Genomic DNA, 20776 nt, shown 5'->3' on the forward strand with positions numbered 1-20776 from the left:
CTTTTTAGGATCCTTGGGTGGCTCCGTAGTTTGAAACCAATTCTGGTTATCGCTTCTCGGCCTTTTGGCTAAGATCAAGTGTAGTATCTGTTCTTATCAGTTTAATATCTGATACGTCCCCTATCTGGGGACCATATATTAAATGGATTTTTAGAACAGGGAGATGGAAAAAGAGCTTGCTCTGTCCACTCCACGCATTGACCTGGTATTACAGTATCTCCAGGACCGGTGCACCCCTTCTTTAATGCAGTTTCTAAAATCAGAAAGAATTGAATTCAATGTTTTTTGTTCATTTTGCTTGTTTGTCGGATTTTGGGATGGACTCTTTGGCTCTGCTTTTCTTCTCCTCATTGGATTTTTCATGTTCAAAGTTGCAGAAGCCAGATTACAAGCTCATTTTGGTTCAACTTCAGCAACTGTGCATTGCATTGCCATGTAATGTGATGCAATGCTATCTTTCTAGCTCTCCCTTTTTACTTCCTTTTGGATAAACAGACATATTAGGCAAGCATTTTGGAGCTTTCACCTAAATAACTACAGGTGGTGAGATAAGCTGCACAATATAATTGACCTTTCAGTATATTGTTGCACACACACCATCTATTTAGCAAATGCCCTTGTTATCAACAGCAGCCTTTTAAACTCACCTGAGCTAACAGGTATGTGCGCTGGTTACTCTGCTGCGCTTAAAATTTCTTTTTTGGTTTGCTACAATGCCTTTTCTGAAACGTTGTCTCCTTCTGCTGGAACACTGACTTCTTTCATTTAATGCCTGCAGACTATAAAAGAGAACCCAACCCAAAAAGTTTGGTTGATTAGTCTGTGGCATTCTGTTAAACTGTTGCTTATGGCGGTCTCTGTGAGCTTCTCAGCGACATTCAGCCAGCCAGGTATCCTGCCTGCAGTAGATGGAATGTGGCAATGGAACGCTGGCTGCGCGTGTCATAATAGGCTCTGAGCCTTTATATACCTGTGCACAGCAGCAGCCACCTTCAGTCTGCTGCTGGACAGCCAGCAGCAGCAGCAGCAGGAGAGGTATGTAATCAGGAGCCCTCCTGCTAAGGGTAGACAGCTGCTCGTTCCACCCCACCCCCCGCCTTAATTGGTTCTCCTCCCTTCCAACGGTGTTGAGGCGGGTGGGAACAGCAGGGGGTGAAGGTGCTGTGTTTAAAGAGGTGGAGTTATGCAGATCTAAAACGCGTGGATTGCAGCAGCAGCAAGCCGAAAAGTGCAGGCATGTAAGGGATCTAGAGGTTGACAACATGTCTTCTTAACGGGAGTCCAGGAGCTCATCTCCACAAATGGACTTTTTAGGATCCTTGGGTGGCTCCGTAGTTTGAAACCAATTCTGGTTATCGCTTCTCGGCCTTTTGGCTAAGATCAAGTGTAGTATCTGTTCTTATCAGTTTAATATCTGATACGTCCCCTATCTGGGGACCATATATTAAATGGATTTTTAGAACAGGGAGATGGAAAAAGAGCTTGCTCTGTCCACTCCACGCATTGACCTGGTATTACAGTATCTCCAGGACCGGTGCACCCCTTCTTTAATGCAGTTTCTAAAATCAGAAAGAATTGAATTCAATGTTTTTTGTTCATTTTGCTTGTTTGTCGGATTTTGGGATGGACTCTTTGGCTCTGCTTTTCTTCTCCTCATTGGATTTTTCATGTTCAAAGTTGCAGAAGCCAGATTACAAGCTCATTTTGGTTCAACTTCAGCAACTGTGCATTGCATTGCCATGTAATGTGATGCAATGCTATCTTTCTAGCTCTCCCTTTTTACTTCATTTTGGATAAACAGACATATTAGGCAAGCATTTTGGAGCTTTCACCTAAATAACTACAGGTGGTGAGATAAGCTGCACAATATAATTGACCTTTCAGTATATTGTTGCACACACACCATCTATTTAGCAAATGCCCTTGTTATCAACAGCAGCCTTTTAAACTCACTTGAGCTAACAGGTATGTGCGCTGGTTACTCTGCTGCGCTTAAAATTTCTTTTTTGGTTTGCTACAATGCCTTTTCTGAAACGTTGTCTCCTTCTGCTGGAACACTGACTTCTTTCATTTAATGCCTGCAGACTATAAAAGAGAACCCAACCCAAAAAGTTTGGTTGATTAGTCTGTGGCATTCTGTTAAACTGTTGCTTATGGCGGTCTCTGTGAGCTTCTCAGCGACATTCAGCCAGCCAGGTATCCTGCCTGCAGTAGATGGAATGTGGCAATGGAACGCTGGCTGCGCGTGTCATAATAGGCTCTGAGCCTTTATATACCTGTGCACAGCAGCAGCCACCTTCAGTCTGTTGCTGGACAGCCAGCAGCAGCAGCAGCAGGAGAGGTATGTAATCAGGAGCCCTCCTGCTAAGGGTAGACAGCTGCTCGTTTCACACCGCCCCCCGCCTTAATTGGTTCTCCTCCCTTCCAACGGTGTTGAGGCGGGTGGGAACAGCAGGGGGTGAAGGTGCTGTGTTTAAAGAGGTGGAGTTATGCAGATCTAAAACGCGTGGATTGCAGCAGCAGCAAGCCGAAAAGTGCAGGCATGTAAGGGATCTAGAGGTTGACAACATGTCTTCTTAACGGGAGTCCAGGAGCTCATCTCCACAAATGGACTTTTTAGGATCCTTGGGTGGCTCCGTAGTTTGAAACCAATTCTGGTTATCGCTTCTCGGCCTTTTGGCTAAGATCAAGTGTAGTATCTGTTCTTATCAGTTTAATATCTGATACGTCCCCTATCTGGGGACCATATATTAAATGGATTTTTAGAACAGGGAGATGGAAAAAGAGCTTGCTCTGTCCACTCCACGCATTGACCTGGTATTGCAGTATCTCCAGGACCGGTGCACCCCTTCTTTAATGCAGTTTCTAAAATCAGAAAGAATTGAATTCAATGTTTTTTGTTCATTTTGCTTGTTTGTCGGATTTTGGGATGGACTCTTTGGCTCTGCTTTTCTTCTCCTCATTGGATTTTTCATGTTCAAAGTTGCAGAAGCCAGATTACAAGCTCATTTTGGTTCAACTTCAGCAACTGTGCATTGCATTGCCATGTAATGTGATGCAATGCTATCTTTCTAGCTCTCCCTTTTTACTTCCTTTTGGATAAACAGACATATTAGGCAAGCATTTTGGAGCTTTCACCTAAATAACTACAGGTGGTGAGATAAGCTGCACAATATAATTGACCTTTCAGTATATTGTTGCACACACACCATCTATTTAGCAAATGCCCTTGTTATCAACAGCAGCCTTTTAAACTCACCTGAGCTAACAGGTATGTGCGCTGGTTACTCTGCTGCGCTTAAAATTTCTTTTTTGGTTTGCTACAATGCCTTTTCTGAAACGTTGTCTCCTTCTGCTGGAACACTGACTTCTTTCATTTAATGCCTGCAGACTATAAAAGAGAACCCAACCCAAAAAGTTTGGTTGATTAGTCTGTGGCATTCTGTTAAACTGTTGCTTATGGCGGTCTCTGTGAGCTTCTCAGCGACATTCAGCCAGCCAGGTATCCTGCCTGCAGTAGATGGAATGTGGCAATGGAACGCTGGCTGCGCGTGTCATAATAGGCTCTGAGCCTTTATATACCTGTGCACAGCAGCAGCCACCTTCAGTCTGCTGCTGGACAGCCAGCAGCAGCAGCAGCAGGAGAGGTATGTAATCAGGAGCCCTCCTGCTAAGGGTAGACAGCTGCTCGTTCCACCCCACCCCCCGCCTTAATTGGTTCTCCTCCCTTCCAACGGTGTTGAGGCGGGTGGGAACAGCAGGGGGTGAAGGTGCTGTGTTTAAAGAGGTGGAGTTATGCAGATCTAAAACGCGTGGATTGCAGCAGCAGCAAGCCGAAAAGTGGAGGCATGTAAGGGATCTAGAGGTTGACAACATGTCTTCTTAACGGGAGTCCAGGAGCTCATCTCCACAAATGGACTTTTTAGGATCCTTGGGTGGCTCCGTAGTTTGAAACCAATTCTGGTTATCGCTTCTCGGCCTTTTGGCTAAGATCAAATGTAGTATCTGTTCTTCTCAGTTTAATATCTGATACGTCCCCTATCTGGGGACCATATATTAAATGGATTTTTAGAACAGGGAGATGGAAAAAGAGCTTGCTCTGTCCACTCCACGCATTGACCTGTTATTGCAGTATCTCCAGGACCGGTGCACCCCTTCTTTAATGCAGTTTCTAAAATCAGAAAGAATTGAATTCAATGTTTTTTGTTCATTTTGCTTGTTTGTCGGATTTTGGGATGGACTCTTTGGCTCTGCTTTTCTTCTCCTCATTGGATTTTTCATGTTCAAAGTTGCAGAAGCCAGATTACAAGCTCATTTTGGTTCAACTTCAGCAACTGTGCATTGCATTGCCATGTAATGTGATGCAATGCTATCTTTCTAGCTCTCCCTTTTTACTTCCTTTTGGATAAACAGACATATTAGGCAAGCATTTTGGAGCTTTCACCTAAATAACTACAGGTGGTGAGATAAGCTGCACAATATAATTGACCTTTCAGTATATTGTTGCACACACACCATCTATTTAGCAAATGCCCTTGTTATCAACAGCAGCCTTTTAAACTCACCTGAGCTAACAGGTATGTGTGCTGATTACTCTGCTGCGCTTAAAATTTCTTTTTTGGTTTGCTACAATGCCTTTTCTGAAACGTTGTCTCCTTCTGCTGGAACACTGACTTCTTTCATTTAATGCCTGCAGACTATAAAAGAGAACCCAACCCAAAAAGTTTGGTTGATTAGTCTGTGGCATTCTGTTAAACTGTTGCTTATGGCGGTCTCTGTGAGCTTCTCAGCGACATTCAGCCAGCCAGGTATCCTGCCTGCAGTAGATGGAATGTGGCAATGGAACGCTGGCTGCGCGTGTCATAATAGGCTCTGAGCCTTTATATACCTGTGCACAGCAGCAGCCACCTTCAGTCTGCTGCTGGACAGCCAGCAGCAGCAGCAGCAGGAGAGGTATGTAATCAGGAGCCCTCCTGCTAAGGGTAGACAGCTGCTCGTTCCACCCCACCCCCCGCCTTAATTGGTTCTCCTCCCTTCCAACGGTGTTGAGGCGGGTGGGAACAGCAGGGGGTGAAGGTGCTGTGTTTAAAGAGGTGGAGTTATGCAGATCTAAAACGCGTGGATTGCAGCAGCAGCAAGCCGAAAAGTGGAGGCATGTAAGGGATCTAGAGGTTGACAACATGTCTTCTTAACGGGAGTCCAGGAGCTCATCTCCACAAATGGACTTTTTAGGATCCTTGGGTGGCTCCGTAGTTTGAAACCAATTCTGGTTATCGCTTCTCGGCCTTTTGGCTAAGATCAAATGTAGTATCTGTTCTTATCAGTTTAATATCTGATACGTCCCCTATCTGGGGACCATATATTAAATGGATTTTTAGAACAGGGAGATGGAAAAAGAGCTTGCTCTGTCCACTCCACGCATTGACCTGTTATTGCAGTATCTCCAGGACCGGTGCACCCCTTCTTTAATGCAGTTTCTAAAATCAGAAAGAATTGAATTCAATGTTTTTTGTTCATTTTGCTTGTTTGTCGGATTTTGGGATGGACTCTTTGGCTCTGCTTTTCTTCTCCTCATTGGATTTTTCATGTTCAAAGTTGCAGAAGCCAGATTACAAGCTCATTTTGGTTCAACTTCAGCAACTGTGCATTGCATTGCCATGTAATGTGATGCAATGCTATCTTTCTAGCTCTCCCTTTTTACTTCCTTTTGGATAAACAGACATATTAGGCAAGCATTTTGGAGCTTTCACCTAAATAACTACAGGTGGTGAGATAAGCTGCACAATATAATTGATCTTTCAGTATATTGTTGCACACACACCATCTATTTAGCAAATGCCCTTGTTATCAACAGCAGCCTTTTAAACTCACCTGAGCTAACAGGTATGTGTGCTGATTACTCTGCTGCGCTTAAAATTTCTTTTTTGGTTTGCTACAATGCCTTTTCTGAAACGTTGTCTCCTTCTGCTGGAACACTGACTTCTTTCATTTAATGCCTGCAGACTATAAAAGAGAACCCAACCCAAAAAGTTTGGTTGATTAGTCTGTGGCATTCTGTTAAACTGTTGCTTATGGCGGTCTCTGTGAGCTTCTCAGCGACATTCAGCCAGCCAGGTATCCTGCCTGCAGTAGATGGAATGTGGCAATGGAACGCTGGCTGCGCGTGTCATAATAGGCTCTGAGCCTTTATATACCTGTGCACAGCAGCAGCCACCTTCAGTCTGCTGCTGGACAGCCAGCAGCAGCAGCAGCAGGAGAGGTATGTAATCAGGAGCCCTCCTGCTAAGGGTAGACAGCTGTTCGTTCCACCCCACCCCCCGCCTTAATTGGTTCTCCTCCCTTCCAACGGTGTTGAGGCGGGTGGGAACAGCAGGGGGTGAAGGTGCTGTGTTTAAAGAGGTGGAGTTATGCAGATCTAAAACGCGTGGATTGCAGCAGCAGCAAGCCGAAAAGTGCAGGCATGTAAGGGATCTAGAGGTTGACAACATGTCTTCTTAACGGGAGTCCAGGAGCTCATCTCCACAAATGGACTTTTTAGGATCCTTGGGTGGCTCCGTAGTTTGAAACCAATTCTGGTTATCGCTTCTCGGCCTTTTGGCTAAGATCAAGTGTAGTATCTGTTCTTATCAGTTTAATATCTGATACGTCCCCTATCTGGGGACCATATATTAAATGGATTTTTAGAACAGGGAGATGGAAAAAGAGCTTGCTCTGTCCACTCCACGCATTGACCTGGTATTGCAGTATCTCCAGGACCGGTGCACCCCTTCTTTAATGCAGTTTCTAAAATCAGAAAGAATTGAATTCAATGTTTTTTGTTCATTTTGCTTGTTTGTCGGATTTTGGGATGGACTCTTTGGCTCTGCTTTTCTTCTCCTCATTGGATTTTTCATGTTCAAAGTTGCAGAAGCCAGATTACAAGCTCATTTTGGTTCAACTTCAGCAACTGTGCATTGCATTGCCATGTAATGTGATGCAATGCTATCTTTCTAGCTCTCCCTTTTTACTTCCTTTTGGATAAACAGACATATTAGGCAAGCATTTTGGAGCTTTCACCTAAATAACTACAGGTGGTGAGATAAGCTGCACAATATAATTGACCTTTCAGTATATTGTTGCACACACACCATCTATTTAGCAAATGCCCTTGTTATCAACAGCAGCCTTTTAAACTCACCTGAGCTAACAGGTATGTGCGCTGGTTACTCTGCTGCGCTTAAAATTTCTTTTTTGGTTTGCTACAATGCCTTTTCTGAAACGTTGTCTCCTTCTGCTGGAACACTGACTTCTTTCATTTAATGCCTGCAGACTATAAAAGAGAACCCAACCCAAAAAGTTTGGTTGATTAGTCTGTGGCATTCTGTTAAACTGTTGCTTATGGCGGTCTCTGTGAGCTTCTCAGCGACATTCAGCCAGCCAGGTATCCTGCCTGCAGTAGATGGAATGTGGCAATGGAACGCTGGCTGCGCGTGTCATAATAGGCTCTGAGCCTTTATATACCTGTGCACAGCAGCAGCCACCTTCAGTCTGCTGCTGGACAGCCAGCAGCAGCAGCAGCAGGAGAGGTATGTAATCAGGAGCCCTCCTGCTAAGGGTAGACAGCTGCTCGTTCCACCCCACCCCCCGCCTTAATTGGTTCTCCTCCCTTCCAACGGTGTTGAGGCGGGTGGGAACAGCAGGGGGTGAAGGTGCTGTGTTTAAAGAGGTGGAGTTATGCAGATCTAAAACGCGTGGATTGCAGCAGCAGCAAGCCGAAAAGTGCAGGCATGTAAGGGATCTAGAGGTTGACAACATGTCTTCTTAACGGGAGTCCAGGAGCTCATCTCCACAAATGGACTTTTTAGGATCCTTGGGTGGCTCCGTAGTTTGAAACCAATTCTGGTTATCGCTTCTCGGCCTTTTGGCTAAGATCAAGTGTAGTATCTGTTCTTATCAGTTTAATATCTGATACGTCCCCTATCTGGGGACCATATATTAAATGGATTTTTAGAACAGGGAGATGGAAAAAGAGCTTGCTCTGTCCACTCCACGCATTGACCTGGTATTACAGTATCTCCAGGACCGGTGCACCCCTTCTTTAATGCAGTTTCTAAAATCAGAAAGAATTGAATTCAATGTTTTTTGTTCATTTTGCTTGTTTGTCGGATTTTGGGATGGACTCTTTGGCTCTGCTTTTCTTCTCCTCATTGGATTTTTCATGTTCAAAGTTGCAGAAGCCAGATTACAAGCTCATTTTGGTTCAACTTCAGCAACTGTGCATTGCATTGCCATGTAATGTGATGCAATGCTATCTTTCTAGCTCTCCCTTTTTACTTCCTTTTGGATAAACAGACATATTAGGCAAGCATTTTGGAGCTTTCACCTAAATAACTACAGGTGGTGAGATAAGCTGCACAATATAATTGACCTTTCAGTATATTGTTGCACACACACCATCTATTTAGCAAATGCCCTTGTTATCAACAGCAGCCTTTTAAACTCACCTGAGCTAACAGGTATGTGCGCTGGTTACTCTGCTGCGCTTAAAATTTCTTTTTTGGTTTGCTACAATGCCTTTTCTGAAACGTTGTCTCCTTCTGCTGGAACACTGACTTCTTTCATTTAATGCCTGCAGACTATAAAAGAGAACCCAACCCAAAAAGTTTGGTTGATTAGTCTGTGGCATTCTGTTAAACTGTTGCTTATGGCGGTCTCTGTGAGCTTCTCAGCGACATTCAGCCAGCCAGGTATCCTGCCTGCAGTAGATGGAATGTGGCAATGGAACGCTGGCTGCGCGTGTCATAATAGGCTCTGAGCCTTTATATACCTGTGCACAGCAGCAGCCACCTTCAGTCTGCTGCTGGACAGCCAGCAGCAGCAGCAGCAGGAGAGGTATGTAATCAGGAGCCCTCCTGCTAAGGGTAGACAGCTGCTCGTTCCACCCCACCCCCCGCCTTAATTGGTTCTCCTCCCTTCCAACGGTGTTGAGGCGGGTGGGAACAGCAGGGGGTGAAGGTGCTGTGTTTAAAGAGGTGGAGTTATGCAGATCTAAAACGCGTGGATTGCAGCAGCAGCAAGCCGAAAAGTGCAGGCATGTAAGGGATCTAGAGGTTGACAACATGTCTTCTTAACGGGAGTCCAGGAGCTCATCTCCACAAATGGACTTTTTAGGATCCTTGGGTGGCTCCGTAGTTTGAAACCAATTCTGGTTATCGCTTCTCGGCCTTTTGGCTAAGATCAAGTGTAGTATCTGTTCTTATCAGTTTAATATCTGATACGTCCCCTATCTGGGGACCATATATTAAATGGATTTTTAGAACAGGGAGATGGAAAAAGAGCTTGCTCTGTCCACTCCACGCATTGACCTGGTATTACAGTATCTCCAGGACCGGTGCACCCCTTCTTTAATGCAGTTTCTAAAATCAGAAAGAATTGAATTCAATGTTTTTTGTTCATTTTGCTTGTTTGTCGGATTTTGGGATGGACTCTTTGGCTCTGCTTTTCTTCTCCTCATTGGATTTTTCATGTTCAAAGTTGCAGAAGCCAGATTACAAGCTCATTTTGGTTCAACTTCAGCAACTGTGCATTGCATTGCCATGTAATGTGATGCAATGCTATCTTTCTAGCTCTCCCTTTTTACTTCATTTTGGATAAACAGACATATTAGGCAAGCATTTTGGAGCTTTCACCTAAATAACTACAGGTGGTGAGATAAGCTGCACAATATAATTGACCTTTCAGTATATTGTTGCACACACACCATCTATTTAGCAAATGCCCTTGTTATCAACAGCAGCCTTTTAAACTCACTTGAGCTAACAGGTATGTGCGCTGGTTACTCTGCTGCGCTTAAAATTTCTTTTTTGGTTTGCTACAATGCCTTTTCTGAAACGTTGTCTCCTTCTGCTGGAACACTGACTTCTTTCATTTAATGCCTGCAGACTATAAAAGAGAACCCAACCCAAAAAGTTTGGTTGATTAGTCTGTGGCATTCTGTTAAACTGTTGCTTATGGCGGTCTCTGTGAGCTTCTCAGCGACATTCAGCCAGCCAGGTATCCTGCCTGCAGTAGATGGAATGTGGCAATGGAACGCTGGCTGCGCGTGTCATAATAGGCTCTGAGCCTTTATATACCTGTGCACAGCAGCAGCCACCTTCAGTCTGCTGCTGGACAGCCAGCAGCAGCAGCAGCAGGAGAGGTATGTAATCAGGAGCCCTCCTGCTAAGGGTAGACAGCTGCTCGTTCCACACCGCCCCCCGCCTTAATTGGTTCTCCTCCCTTCCAACGGTGTTGAGGCGGGTGGGAACAGCAGGGGGTGAAGGTGCTGTGTTTAAAGAGGTGGAGTTATGCAGATCTAAAACGCGTGGATTGCAGCAGCAGCAAGCCGAAAAGTGCAGGCATGTAAGGGATCTAGAGGTTGACAACATGTCTTCTTAACGGGAGTCCAGGAGCTCATCTCCACAAATGGACTTTTTAGGATCCTTGGGTGGCTCCGTAGTTTGAAACCAATTCTGGTTATCGCTTCTCGGCCTTTTGGCTAAGATACCACATCTTGCCAGAAGGATTCTAAGCCAATCGTACCCTTGGCCTTGAGGCATCGGCGGTGTAAAAGCCGTCTTAAGCCTCATGCTGCTTTAGGGGGCAGATACGCAAAGAAACTAAGAAGGCGATCGACCCTATCTACCTTTTGAAGATGGCATCAGCAGTAGCGGCCGCAGTGCGCTATGCCAGAGCTGGTGACCTTCGCATCAAGAACTCTTTCAAGATCGAAGTGGACGATGCATCCAAGGAGAAGATGACCTTGAAGTTTTTCGTGAGGAGAGTGCTGCTGGAGATCCTAGGAGTAAAGAGGGAAGACATCCTGGCCCTTCAAGATCGCCCCGGTTCCTTCACTTTGACTCTGGAGTCGGAGTATGCGTGCCAGAACCTCTTCCGCCAGATTCACCTGCACCTTTCAGATGAGGATCTTAAAGGACTCACCTTTGTCATCCTTTACTCCGGTGGAGAGAAGCCGCTCGTGGTTCAGATGAGCAACCCTCATGTTCCCTTAGTTAATATTATTTGCTTTCTTCAAAACTATTTCCCAGAACTGCGGTATTCCCACAAGGTCATGAATGAGGAAAACCTCTGGACGGGAAAGCATAAATTTTTTGTTAAATTTTGTGAAGATCCAAATGGCATTGGTGGTCAGCGTCATCCTCCGTCAAGTTTCCTGATCGGTAGGGAGCGGGGGCGCCTCTTCTACCCGGACATGCCCCTCTTCTGCCGGAAATGCATGTGTTTCGGTCACACTTATGAGAACTGCAAGGAGGAGGTGGCAATCTGTAAGAAGTGCTACAAGCATGGACATGCCACAATGGACTGTACCAATGAGATGGTGTGCAACATCTGCCGGGTCCCAGGTCACTCCTTCCGGGAGTGTCCTTTGAAGAAAAAGGCGGAAACCTATGCTGAAACGCTGGCAAAGCAACCTGCCCGTGTGCCTCCATCTGCTCCCGGGGGGCAGAGGCAACCCTCTGCTGTTCCTGCTCCTGCGGGTGCGTCTACAGCGCGGGGGCAGTCTTCTAGCTCTCCAGTACCTGCTCCACAGACCAAGCCTGCTAGTACATCAGGTGGTACGTCTGCACCTGCTGCACAGAGGAAGCCAACCAACCCTCCTGCTCCTGCTGCTAAGGGGGGTCCCACCGGTGCTCCTGTATCTACTGTGCGAACACAACCCCCTGTAGGCGGGTCCACAAGCACTTCAGTGCCTGCTGCGCAGGGAAAACCTGCCAGTTCTCCTATTTCTGCTGCGCATAAGCCCACGTCTATGCAGAAACCTCCAGCTGAGAAACCTGTCCGTCCTGAGAGGAGGGAAGCTTCATCTAAGGACTGGGCTGCTGATTCTGATCCGGGTGATATGGTGGTGGAGGGGAGTCCCTCTGCTGAAATCGGGACATTTAGCTCGGAGGAAGAAGCAATGGAGCTGGAAACTCGTAGGAAAAGGAAAACAGATGATAGGTCTGATGAGAATGTGGCCAGGGAGACTTCCAAGAAGTGTCCATTAAAACCAAGTCTTCTGCAATACAAGCCAATGGCTCCCGCTGCCCCTCCTGAGGAGCCAAGGCCTTCAGACCCTATAAACATTTCTTTTTCGGACTCAGAAGTGCAGAGCCCGTTAACATCGGTGGGCTTTATGTCTGATTCTGACAGTAGTGTGACCTGAACTATCCTATCATGACCTCATCAATTAAAGTAGCCTCGCTCAATGTGAGGAGTATAAGGGGCTCTACAAGAAGGGCTGCTTTGTTTTCCTACCTGTCAACAGTGGACTGTGATGTCTTTTGTTTGCAAGAATGTAACATTGACTTTGATATGAATTATGCAGATTTAAGAAAAGATTGGCCTCATGGGCCCTCTATCTGGTCCGGAGATAATGAAAATCGTTCCTCTGGCATTGGAGTGCTGTTTAGGTCGCATGACTTTAAAATCAACTCTTTTGTGGACATTTCTTCTGGACGTGCTCTTTTCTTAAATATTAGTTTTAAAGGTGTGGACTTTAGACTTTTGAACATTTATGCTTCTCCGGTGAAGGAAGAGAGACATCAGTTGTTTGAAGATGTGCAATATTACCTACCTGGTTCATCGCCTCTGATGTTCTGTGGGGATTTCAATTGTGTCTTGCCTGGTGAAGGGAGAAGCGGGAGTTCCACCGTTCCTAAAAAAGACAAAACAGAGAAACAACTAAAGGATTTGTTAACTGATTTTTTTCTTAGAGACTCCTGGAAAGAGATCCGTAGTAATGATCCCGGTTATACTTGGGAGAACTCTTCTTCTAAATCTCGTATTGATTTTATTTTCATGTCCCAATATGTGAATGTCAAATCTGTTGTCTTAATCCCAAACATTTTTTCAGATCATAAGATGTTGCTATCAGAGTTAGAATTACCTGGGCTTGTCAAGGCAAGAGGAGTTTGGAGGCTAAATACAACATTGTTACAAGATCCTAAGGTAAGAACAGATTTTAAAGCGTTTTTTAATTATTTAAGAACAAAACAACAAAAATTTTTAACTCTGCTAGAATGGTGGGAATACAGCAAGATGAAGATAAAAAGTTTTTTTATCAAGGTCAGCATAGCCAATGCAAGAGAAAAGTCCGCTTGGCATAAAAGGCTTATTACTAAATTGCAGACCTGTTATCAACTAAGAGATGTGGGACTTGAAATGGACGATTTAATTGAAGCAACAAAAAAAGAAATTAAAAAGAGTATAGAGTCGAAGGGTAAGGAAATAATTTATAACTCAAAAATTGAAGTGATGGAGAAAAATGAAAAGTGCTCAAGATTTTTTTTTAAAAAAGTAGTTGCTGCTAAGGAAATGATAACAGAATTAGAGGGTGAAACTACAACTGAAGGTATGCTCAACCAAGCTCACCAGTTTTATCAGCAGCTTTTTAATGAGAAAACTATAGACCAGTCTTTTACTGAAGATGCCCTTAATTCATTAAAAAATAGTCTGAGCCGCGAAGACCAAGAATTGTTATGCACTGAAGTCACCTTGTCGGAAGTAGATGCTGCTATCAAAAGTTTTTCCTATGGGAAAACCCCTGGTTCTGACGGTTTGCCTGTTGAATTTTATCGTGAATTTTGGAATTTTTTAAAACCCGACTTGTTTTTAGTAATCAAAGAAGCTTTTAAGTGTGATATCCTGCCTATATCTTGGAGAAGTGGTCTGGTCTCCCTGATTTTTAAAAAAGGAGCCAAATCCCATCTGGCAAACTGGAGACCAATCACACTGTTGAATGTTGATTACAAGTTGATGTCCAAAATTTTAGTGAACCGTTTTAAAAAAGTTTTATCCAAAGTTATTTATGAAGACCAGGTATGTGGGGTGCCAGGAAGAGGAGTTGCGGAGCATCTCAATACCATCCGCGATGTCATATGGTACCAGCAATCCAGGAAGCAAGACTTAGCAATTTTATCGTTGGATTTTCAAAAGGCTTTTGATCGTGTCTCTCATTGTTTTTTATGGTTGGTTTTAAAAAAAATGGGCTTCCCTGAAATTTTTATCAAGCAAGTGGCACTTTTATATAAGAACTCTTTTAGTAAAATTTTAATCAATGGATTTTTGTCTAATGAAGTGTTTTTGCATTCAGGTGTGAAGCAAGGCTGCCCTTTGTCCCCAGTGCTATTTATATGTGCAATAGAGCCTCTTTTATCTATGCTACGAGAGGATAAAGTGATTAAAGGTGTCCCTATCCCTGGAGGACATGGAAGAGATGTGAAGGTAATGGGCTACATGGATGATATTACTATTTTTTGTTCATCACCTGCCGCTCTCAGGAGAGCTATAAGAACGACCAATTTTTTTTGTGAAGCCTCAGGTTTTAAGTTAAACATTGAGAAATGTGATTGTTTTGTCCGTGGCAATTGGGCGGATGTGTCCATCCCTGATCTCCCGATGCAGTCAGAGAAGATTAAAATTCTGGGCGTGATTTTTGATCGACAGAATGATGGAATGAAGAGCTGGGATGGAGTAAGGGACAAAATACAAAAGAAGATTGACTTTTGGAAATTAAGAAAATTAACAATCGAAGGTAAAGTTTTAATTATTAAGGCCCTTCTGCTTCCTGTCATGTTATATCTCAGTTATGTTTATCCCCCAAGTGACCTTACAGCGAGAAGATTACAGAGAATGCTGTTTGAATTTGTGTGGAACTCTAAGTTCGAAAAGGTGAAGAGAGAAACAATGTACAAGATGCACCACCTTGGTGGTAAGGATGTTCCCAACGTCAAACTGTTTTTATACTCAAAGTTTTTTAGCCTCTGTTTTAAATATATGTTTGCTTCAAGCCCTTGGGCACATTTTTTAAGATATGCAGCTGGCCACATTTTTAGGAGGCGAAAGTGGATATCCATTTCTTTAACAAGCCCAGTGTTGTTATCCCCTCCACAACAATATGCCATCCTGGAGAAAGTTATCAGATTATATGGCCTAGATTCTTTTGAGATGGAGACATTGAAGAATGCAAGGAAGCTGCTGCAGCAATTAAAAAAGAAAGAAACTTTGACGCCCATAAGCCATTATTCATATAGCAGAGTCACTAAAATATGGAATTTAACAAATGCACCTTACCTGATGAATCAACATAAAGACTTAGCTTGGATGATTGTGCAGGAATGTTTACCGACTCGTGATTTCCAGTATAAAAGAAGACTTAGCACTATACAAACCTGCCCGAGGCATCAGTGCAATAATGATGAGACTACTATGCACCTTATTTGGAATTGTGATTTTGCACAGCAAGTGTGGAAAGACTGTGGTGAGCTTTTAAAATTTTTATCTGGTCTTAATTTTTTAAGCCATGAAGTGGTTTTATATGGGATTTTACCAAACATGACGAAAAAAAAAGAGAGAGTTTTATGGTGCACTTTGAGTTGTGTTAAAAGTGCTCTATGGAAGACCAGAAACATATTGTTGTTTAAAAGAGACTATATAGAAGTCAAGGATTGTATAAGACTGGCATTAAGTGAAATTTATATGTACTACCTAATGGATATGAAGAAGCTTGGAAAGAAAAGAGCCCTGAGTATATGGAACTATCACCTATGGAAGATGTTATTTTAAAGCTCTGAAGAAAAGATAAAGACTACGATATTTTAAATATAAACGCAAAATCTGTTCTTATCAGTTTAATATCTGATACGTCCCCTATCTGGGGACCATATATTAAATGGATTTTTAGAACAGGGAGATGGAAAAAGAGCTTGCTCTGTCCACTCCACGCATTGACCTGGTATTGCAGTATCTCCAGGACCGGTGCACCCCTTCTTTAATGCAGTTTCTAAAATCAGAAAGAATTGAATTCAATGTTTTTTGTTCATTTTGCTTGTTTGTCGGATTTTGGGATGGACTCTTTGGCTCTGCTTTTCTTCTCCTCATTGGATTTTTCATGTTCAAAGTTGCAGAAGCCAGATTACAAGCTCATTTTGGTTCAACTTCAGCAACTGTGCATTGCATTGCCATGTAATGTGATGCAATGCTATCTTTCTAGCTCTCCCTTTTTACTTCCTTTTGGATAAACAGACATATTAGGCAAGCATTTTGGAGCTTTCACCTAAATAACTACAGGTGGTGAGATAAGCTGCACAATATAATTGACCTTTCAGTATATTGTTGCACACACACCATCTATTTAGCAAATGCCCTTGTTATCAACAGCAGCCTTTTAAACTCACCTGAGCTAACAGGTATGTGCGCTGGTTACTCTGCTGCGCTTAAAATTTCTTTTTTGGTTTGCTACAATGCCTTTTCTGAAACGTTGTCTCCTTCTGCTGGAACACTGACTTCTTTCATTTAATGCCTGCAGACTATAAAAGAGAACCCAACCCAAAAAGTTTGGTTGATTAGTCTGTGGCATTCTGTTAAACTGTTGCTTATGGCGGTCTCTGTGAGCTTCTCAGCGACATTCAGCCAGCCAGGTATCCTGCCTGCAGTAGATGGAATGTGGCAATGGAACGCTGGCTGCGCGTGTCATAATAGGCTCTGAGCCTTTATATACCTGTGCACAGCAGCAGCCACCTTCAGTCTGCTGCTGGACAGCCAGCAGCAGCAGGAGAGGTATGTAATCAGGAGCCCTCCTGCTAAGGGTAGACAGCTGCTCGTTCCACCCCACCCCCCGCCTTAATTGGTTCTCCTCCCTTCCAACGGTGTTGAGGCGGGTGGGAACAGCAGGGGGTGAAGGTGCTGTGTTTAAAGAGGTGGAGTTATGCAGATCTAAAACGCGTGGATTGCAGCAGCAGCAAGCCGAAAAGTGCAGGCATGTAAGGGATCTAGAGGTTGACAACATGTCTTCTTAACGGGAGTCCAGGAGCTCATCTCCACAAATGGACTTTTTAGGATCCTTGGGTGGCTCCGTAGTTTGAAACCAATTCTGGTTATCGCTTCTCGGCCTTTTGGCTAAGATCAAGTGTAGTATCTGTTCTTATCAGTTTAATATCTGATACGTCCCCTATCTGGCGACCATATATTAAATGGATTTTTAGAACAGGGAGATGGAAAAAGAGCTTGCTCTGTCCACTCCACGCATTGACCTGGTATTACAGTATCTCCAGGACCGGTGCACCCCTTCTTTAATGCAGTTTCTAAAATCAGAAAGAATTGAATTCAATGTTTTTTGTTCATTTTGCTTGTTTGTCGGATTTTGGGATGGACTCTTTGGCTCTGCTTTTCTTCTCCTCATTGGATTTTTCATGTTCAAAGTTGCAGAAGCCAGATTACAAGCTCATTTTGGTTCAACTTCAGCAACTGTGCATTGCATTGCCATGTAATGTGATGCAATGCTATCTTTCTAGCTCTCCCTTTTTACTTCCTTTTGGATAAACAGACATATTAGGCAAGCATTTTGGAGCTTTCACCTAAATAACTACAGGTGGTGAGATAAGCTGCACAATATAATTGACCTTTCAGTATATTGTTGCACACACACCATCTATTTAGCAAATGCCCTTGTTATCAACAGCAGCCTTTTAAACTCACCTGAGCTAACAGGTATGTGCGCTGGTTACTCTGCTGCGCTTAAAATTTCTTTTTTGGTTTGCTACAATGCCTTTTCTGAAACGTTGTCTCCTTCTGCTGGAACACTGACTTCTTTCATTTAATGCCTGCAGACTATAAAAGAGAACCCAACCCAAAAAGTTTGGTTGATTAGTCTGTGGCATTCTGTTAAACTGTTGCTTATGGCGGTCTCTGTGAGCTTCTCAGCGACATTCAGCCAGCCAGGTATCCTGCCTGCAGTAGATGGAATGTGGCAATGGAACGCTGGCTGCGCGTGTCATAATAGGCTCTGAGCCTTTATATACCTGTGCACAGCAGCAGCCACCTTCAGTCTGCTGCTGGACAGCCAGCAGCAGCAGCAGCAGGAGAGGTATGTAATCAGGAGCCCTCCTGCTAAGGGTAGACAGCTGCTCGTTCCACCCCACCCCCCGCCTTAATTGGTTCTCCTCCCTTCCAACGGTGTTGAGGCGGGTGGGAACAGCAGGGGGTGAAGGTGCTGTGTTTAAAGAGGTGGAGTTATGCAGATCTAAAACGCGTGGATTGCAGCAGCAGCAAGCCGAAAAGTGCAGGCATGTAAGGGATCTAGAGGTTGACAACATGTCTTCTTAACGGGAGTCCAGGAGCTCATCTCCACAAATGGACTTTTTAGGATCCTTGGGTGGCTCCGTAGTTTGAAACCAATTCTGGTTATCGCTTCTCGGCCTTTTGGCTAAGATCAAGTGTAGTATCTGTTCTTATCAGTTTAATATCTGATACGTCCCCTATCTGGGGACCATATATTAAATGGATTTTTAGAACAGGGAGATGGAAAAAGAGCTTGCTCTGTCCACTCCACGCATTGACCTGGTATTACAGTATCTCCAGGACCGGTGCACCCCTTCTTTAATGCAGTTTCTAAAATCAGAAAGAATTGAATTCAATGTTTTTTGTTCATTTTGCTTGTTTGTCGGATTTTGGGATGGACTCTTTGGCTCTGCTTTTCTTCTCCTCATTGGATTTTTCATGTTCAAAGTTGCAGAAGCCAGATTACAAGCTCATTTTGGTTCAACTTCAGCAACTGTGCATTGCATTGCCATGTAATGTGATGCAATGCTATCTTTCTAGCTCTCCCTTTTTACTTCCTTTTATATAAACAGACATATTAGGCAAGCATTTTGGAGCTTTCACCTAAATAACTACAGGTGGTGAGATAAGCTGCACAATATAATTGACCTTTCAGTATATTGTTGCACACACACCATCTATTTAGCAAATGCCCTTGTTATCAACAGCAGCCTTTTAAACTCACTTGAGCTAACAGGTATGTGCGCTGGTTACTCTGCTGCGCTTAAAATTTCTTTTTTGGTTTGCTACAATGCCTTTTCTGAAACGTTGTCTCCTTCTGCTGGAACACTGACTTCTTTCATTTAATGCCTGCAGACTATAAAAGAGAACCCAACCCAAAAAGTTTGGTTGATTAGTCTGTGGCATTCTGTTAAACTGTTGCTTATGGCGGTCTCTGTGAGCTTCTCAGCGACATTCAGCCAGCCAGGTATCCTGCCTGCAGTAGATGGAATGTGGCAATGGAACGCTGGCTGCGCGTGTCATAATAGGCTCTGAGCCTTTATATACCTGTGCACAGCAGCAGCCACCTTCAGTCTGCTGCTGGACAGCCAGCAGCAGCAGCAGCAGGAGAGGTATGTAATCAGGAGCCCTCCTGCTAAGGGTAGACAGCTGCTCGTTCCACCCCACCCCCCGCCTTAATTGGTTCTCCTCCCTTCCAACGGTGTTGAGGCGGGTGGGAACAGCAGGGGGTGAAGGTGCTGTGTTTAAAGAGGTGGAGTTATGCAGATCTAAAACGCGTGGATTGCAGCAGCAGCAAGCCGAAAAGTGCAGGCATGTAAGGGATCTAGAGGTTGACAACATGTCTTCTTAACGGGAGTCCAGGAGCTCATCTCCACAAATGGACTTTTTAGGATCCTTGGGTGGCTCCGTAGTTTGAAACCAATTCTGGTTATCGCTTCTCGGCCTTTTGGCTAAGATCAAGTGTAGTATCTGTTCTTATCAGTTTAATATCTGATACGTCCCCTATCTGGGGACCATATATTAAATGGATTTTTAGAACAGGGAGATGGAAAAAGAGCTTGCTCTGTCCACTCCACGCATTGACCTGGTATTGCAGTATCTCCAGGACCGGTGCACCCCTTCTTTAATGCAGTTTCTAAAATCAGAAAGAATTGAATTCAATGTTTTTTGTTCATTTTGCTTGTTTGTCGGATTTTGGGATGGACTCTTTGGCTCTGCTTTTCTTCTCCTCATTGGATTTTTCATGTTCAAAGTTGCAGAAGCCAGATTACAAGCTCATTTTGGTTCAACTTCAGCAACTGTGCATTGCATTGCCATGTAATGTGATGCAATGCTATCTTTCTAGCTCTCCCTTTTTACTTCCTTTTGGATAAACAGACATATTAGGCAAGCATTTTGGAGCTTTCACCTAAATAACTACAGGTGGTGAGATAAGCTGCACAATATAATTGACCTTTCAGTATATTGTTGCACACACACCATCTATTTAGCAAATGCCCTTGTTATCAACAGCAGCCTTTTAAACTCACCTGAGCTAACAGGTATGTGCGCTGGTTACTCTGCTGCGCTTAAAATTTCTTTTTTGGTTTGCTACAATGCCTTTTCTGAAACGTTGTCTCCTTCTGCTGGAACACTGACTTCTTTCATTTAATGCCTGCAGACTATAAAAGAGAACCCAACCCAAAAAGTTTGGTTGATTAGTCTGTGGCATTCTGTTAAACTGTTGCTTATGGCGGTCTCTGTGAGCTTCTCAGCGACATTCAGCCAGCCAGGTATCCTGCCTGCAGTAGATGGAATGTGGCAATGGAACGCTGGCTGCGCATGTCATAATAGGCTCTGAGCCTTTATATACCTGTGCACAGCAGCAGCCACCTTCAGTCTGCTGCTGGACAGCCAGCAGCAGCAGCAGCAGGAGAGGTATGTAATCAGGAGCCCTCCTGCTAAGGGTAGACAGCTGCTCGTTCCACCCCACCCCCCGCCTTAATTGGTTCTCCTCCCTTCCAACGGTGTTGAGGCAGGTGGGAACAGCAGGGGGTGAAGGTGCTGTGTTTAAAGAGGTGGAGTTATGCAGATCTAAAACGCGTGGATTGCAGCAGCAGCAAGCCGAAAAGTGCAGGCATGTAAGGGATCTAGAGGTTGACAACATGTCTTCTTAACGGGAGTCCAGGAGCTCATCTCCACAAATGGACTTTTTAGG

The 20776-nt window shown here is 44.1% G+C and overlaps 11 non-coding genes and 1 pseudogene across 11 annotated transcripts; all 12 read left to right on the plus strand.

Annotated features, from left to right (window-relative positions):
• The first annotated feature begins 48 nt into the window (after positions 1-48).
• On the plus strand, positions 49-239 carry LOC141202232 (U2 spliceosomal RNA). Its single transcript, XR_012273512.1, has one exon. It is a non-coding gene; the product is annotated as a U2 spliceosomal RNA (small nuclear RNA).
• A 1115-nt stretch (positions 240-1354) lies between these two features.
• On the plus strand, positions 1355-1545 carry LOC141202233 (U2 spliceosomal RNA). Its single transcript, XR_012273513.1, has one exon. It is a non-coding gene; the product is annotated as a U2 spliceosomal RNA (small nuclear RNA).
• Positions 1546-2660: 1115 nt separating this feature from the next.
• Positions 2661-2851, plus strand: LOC141202814 (U2 spliceosomal RNA). The gene has a single exon (XR_012273967.1). It is a non-coding gene; the product is annotated as a U2 spliceosomal RNA (small nuclear RNA).
• A 1115-nt stretch (positions 2852-3966) lies between these two features.
• On the plus strand, positions 3967-4157 carry LOC141202468 (U2 spliceosomal RNA). Its single transcript, XR_012273740.1, has one exon. It is a non-coding gene; the product is annotated as a U2 spliceosomal RNA (small nuclear RNA).
• Positions 4158-5272: 1115 nt separating this feature from the next.
• On the plus strand, positions 5273-5463 carry LOC141202460 (U2 spliceosomal RNA). Its single transcript, XR_012273732.1, has one exon. It is a non-coding gene; the product is annotated as a U2 spliceosomal RNA (small nuclear RNA).
• Positions 5464-6578: 1115 nt separating this feature from the next.
• On the plus strand, positions 6579-6769 carry LOC141202815 (U2 spliceosomal RNA). Its single transcript, XR_012273968.1, has one exon. It is a non-coding gene; the product is annotated as a U2 spliceosomal RNA (small nuclear RNA).
• A 1115-nt stretch (positions 6770-7884) lies between these two features.
• On the plus strand, positions 7885-8075 carry LOC141202234 (U2 spliceosomal RNA). Its single transcript, XR_012273514.1, has one exon. It is a non-coding gene; the product is annotated as a U2 spliceosomal RNA (small nuclear RNA).
• A 1115-nt stretch (positions 8076-9190) lies between these two features.
• On the plus strand, positions 9191-9381 carry LOC141202236 (U2 spliceosomal RNA). The gene has a single exon (XR_012273516.1). It is a non-coding gene; the product is annotated as a U2 spliceosomal RNA (small nuclear RNA).
• Positions 9382-15612: 6231 nt separating this feature from the next.
• Positions 15613-15788, plus strand: LOC141202528 (U2 spliceosomal RNA; annotated as a pseudogene).
• A 1109-nt stretch (positions 15789-16897) lies between these two features.
• On the plus strand, positions 16898-17088 carry LOC141202442 (U2 spliceosomal RNA). Its single transcript, XR_012273714.1, has one exon. It is a non-coding gene; the product is annotated as a U2 spliceosomal RNA (small nuclear RNA).
• Positions 17089-18203: 1115 nt separating this feature from the next.
• LOC141202237 (U2 spliceosomal RNA) lies at positions 18204-18394 on the plus strand. The gene has a single exon (XR_012273517.1). It is a non-coding gene; the product is annotated as a U2 spliceosomal RNA (small nuclear RNA).
• A 1115-nt stretch (positions 18395-19509) lies between these two features.
• Positions 19510-19700, plus strand: LOC141202816 (U2 spliceosomal RNA). Its single transcript, XR_012273969.1, has one exon. It is a non-coding gene; the product is annotated as a U2 spliceosomal RNA (small nuclear RNA).
• Positions 19701-20776: the final 1076 nt, after the last annotated feature.

This window comes from Phyllobates terribilis, unplaced genomic scaffold, assembly GCF_046119375.1.
Source record: "Phyllobates terribilis strain yellow unplaced genomic scaffold, ASM4611937v1 Scaffold_123__1_contigs__length_5148117, whole genome shotgun sequence".
NCBI lineage: Eukaryota > Metazoa > Chordata > Amphibia > Anura > Dendrobatidae > Phyllobates > Phyllobates terribilis.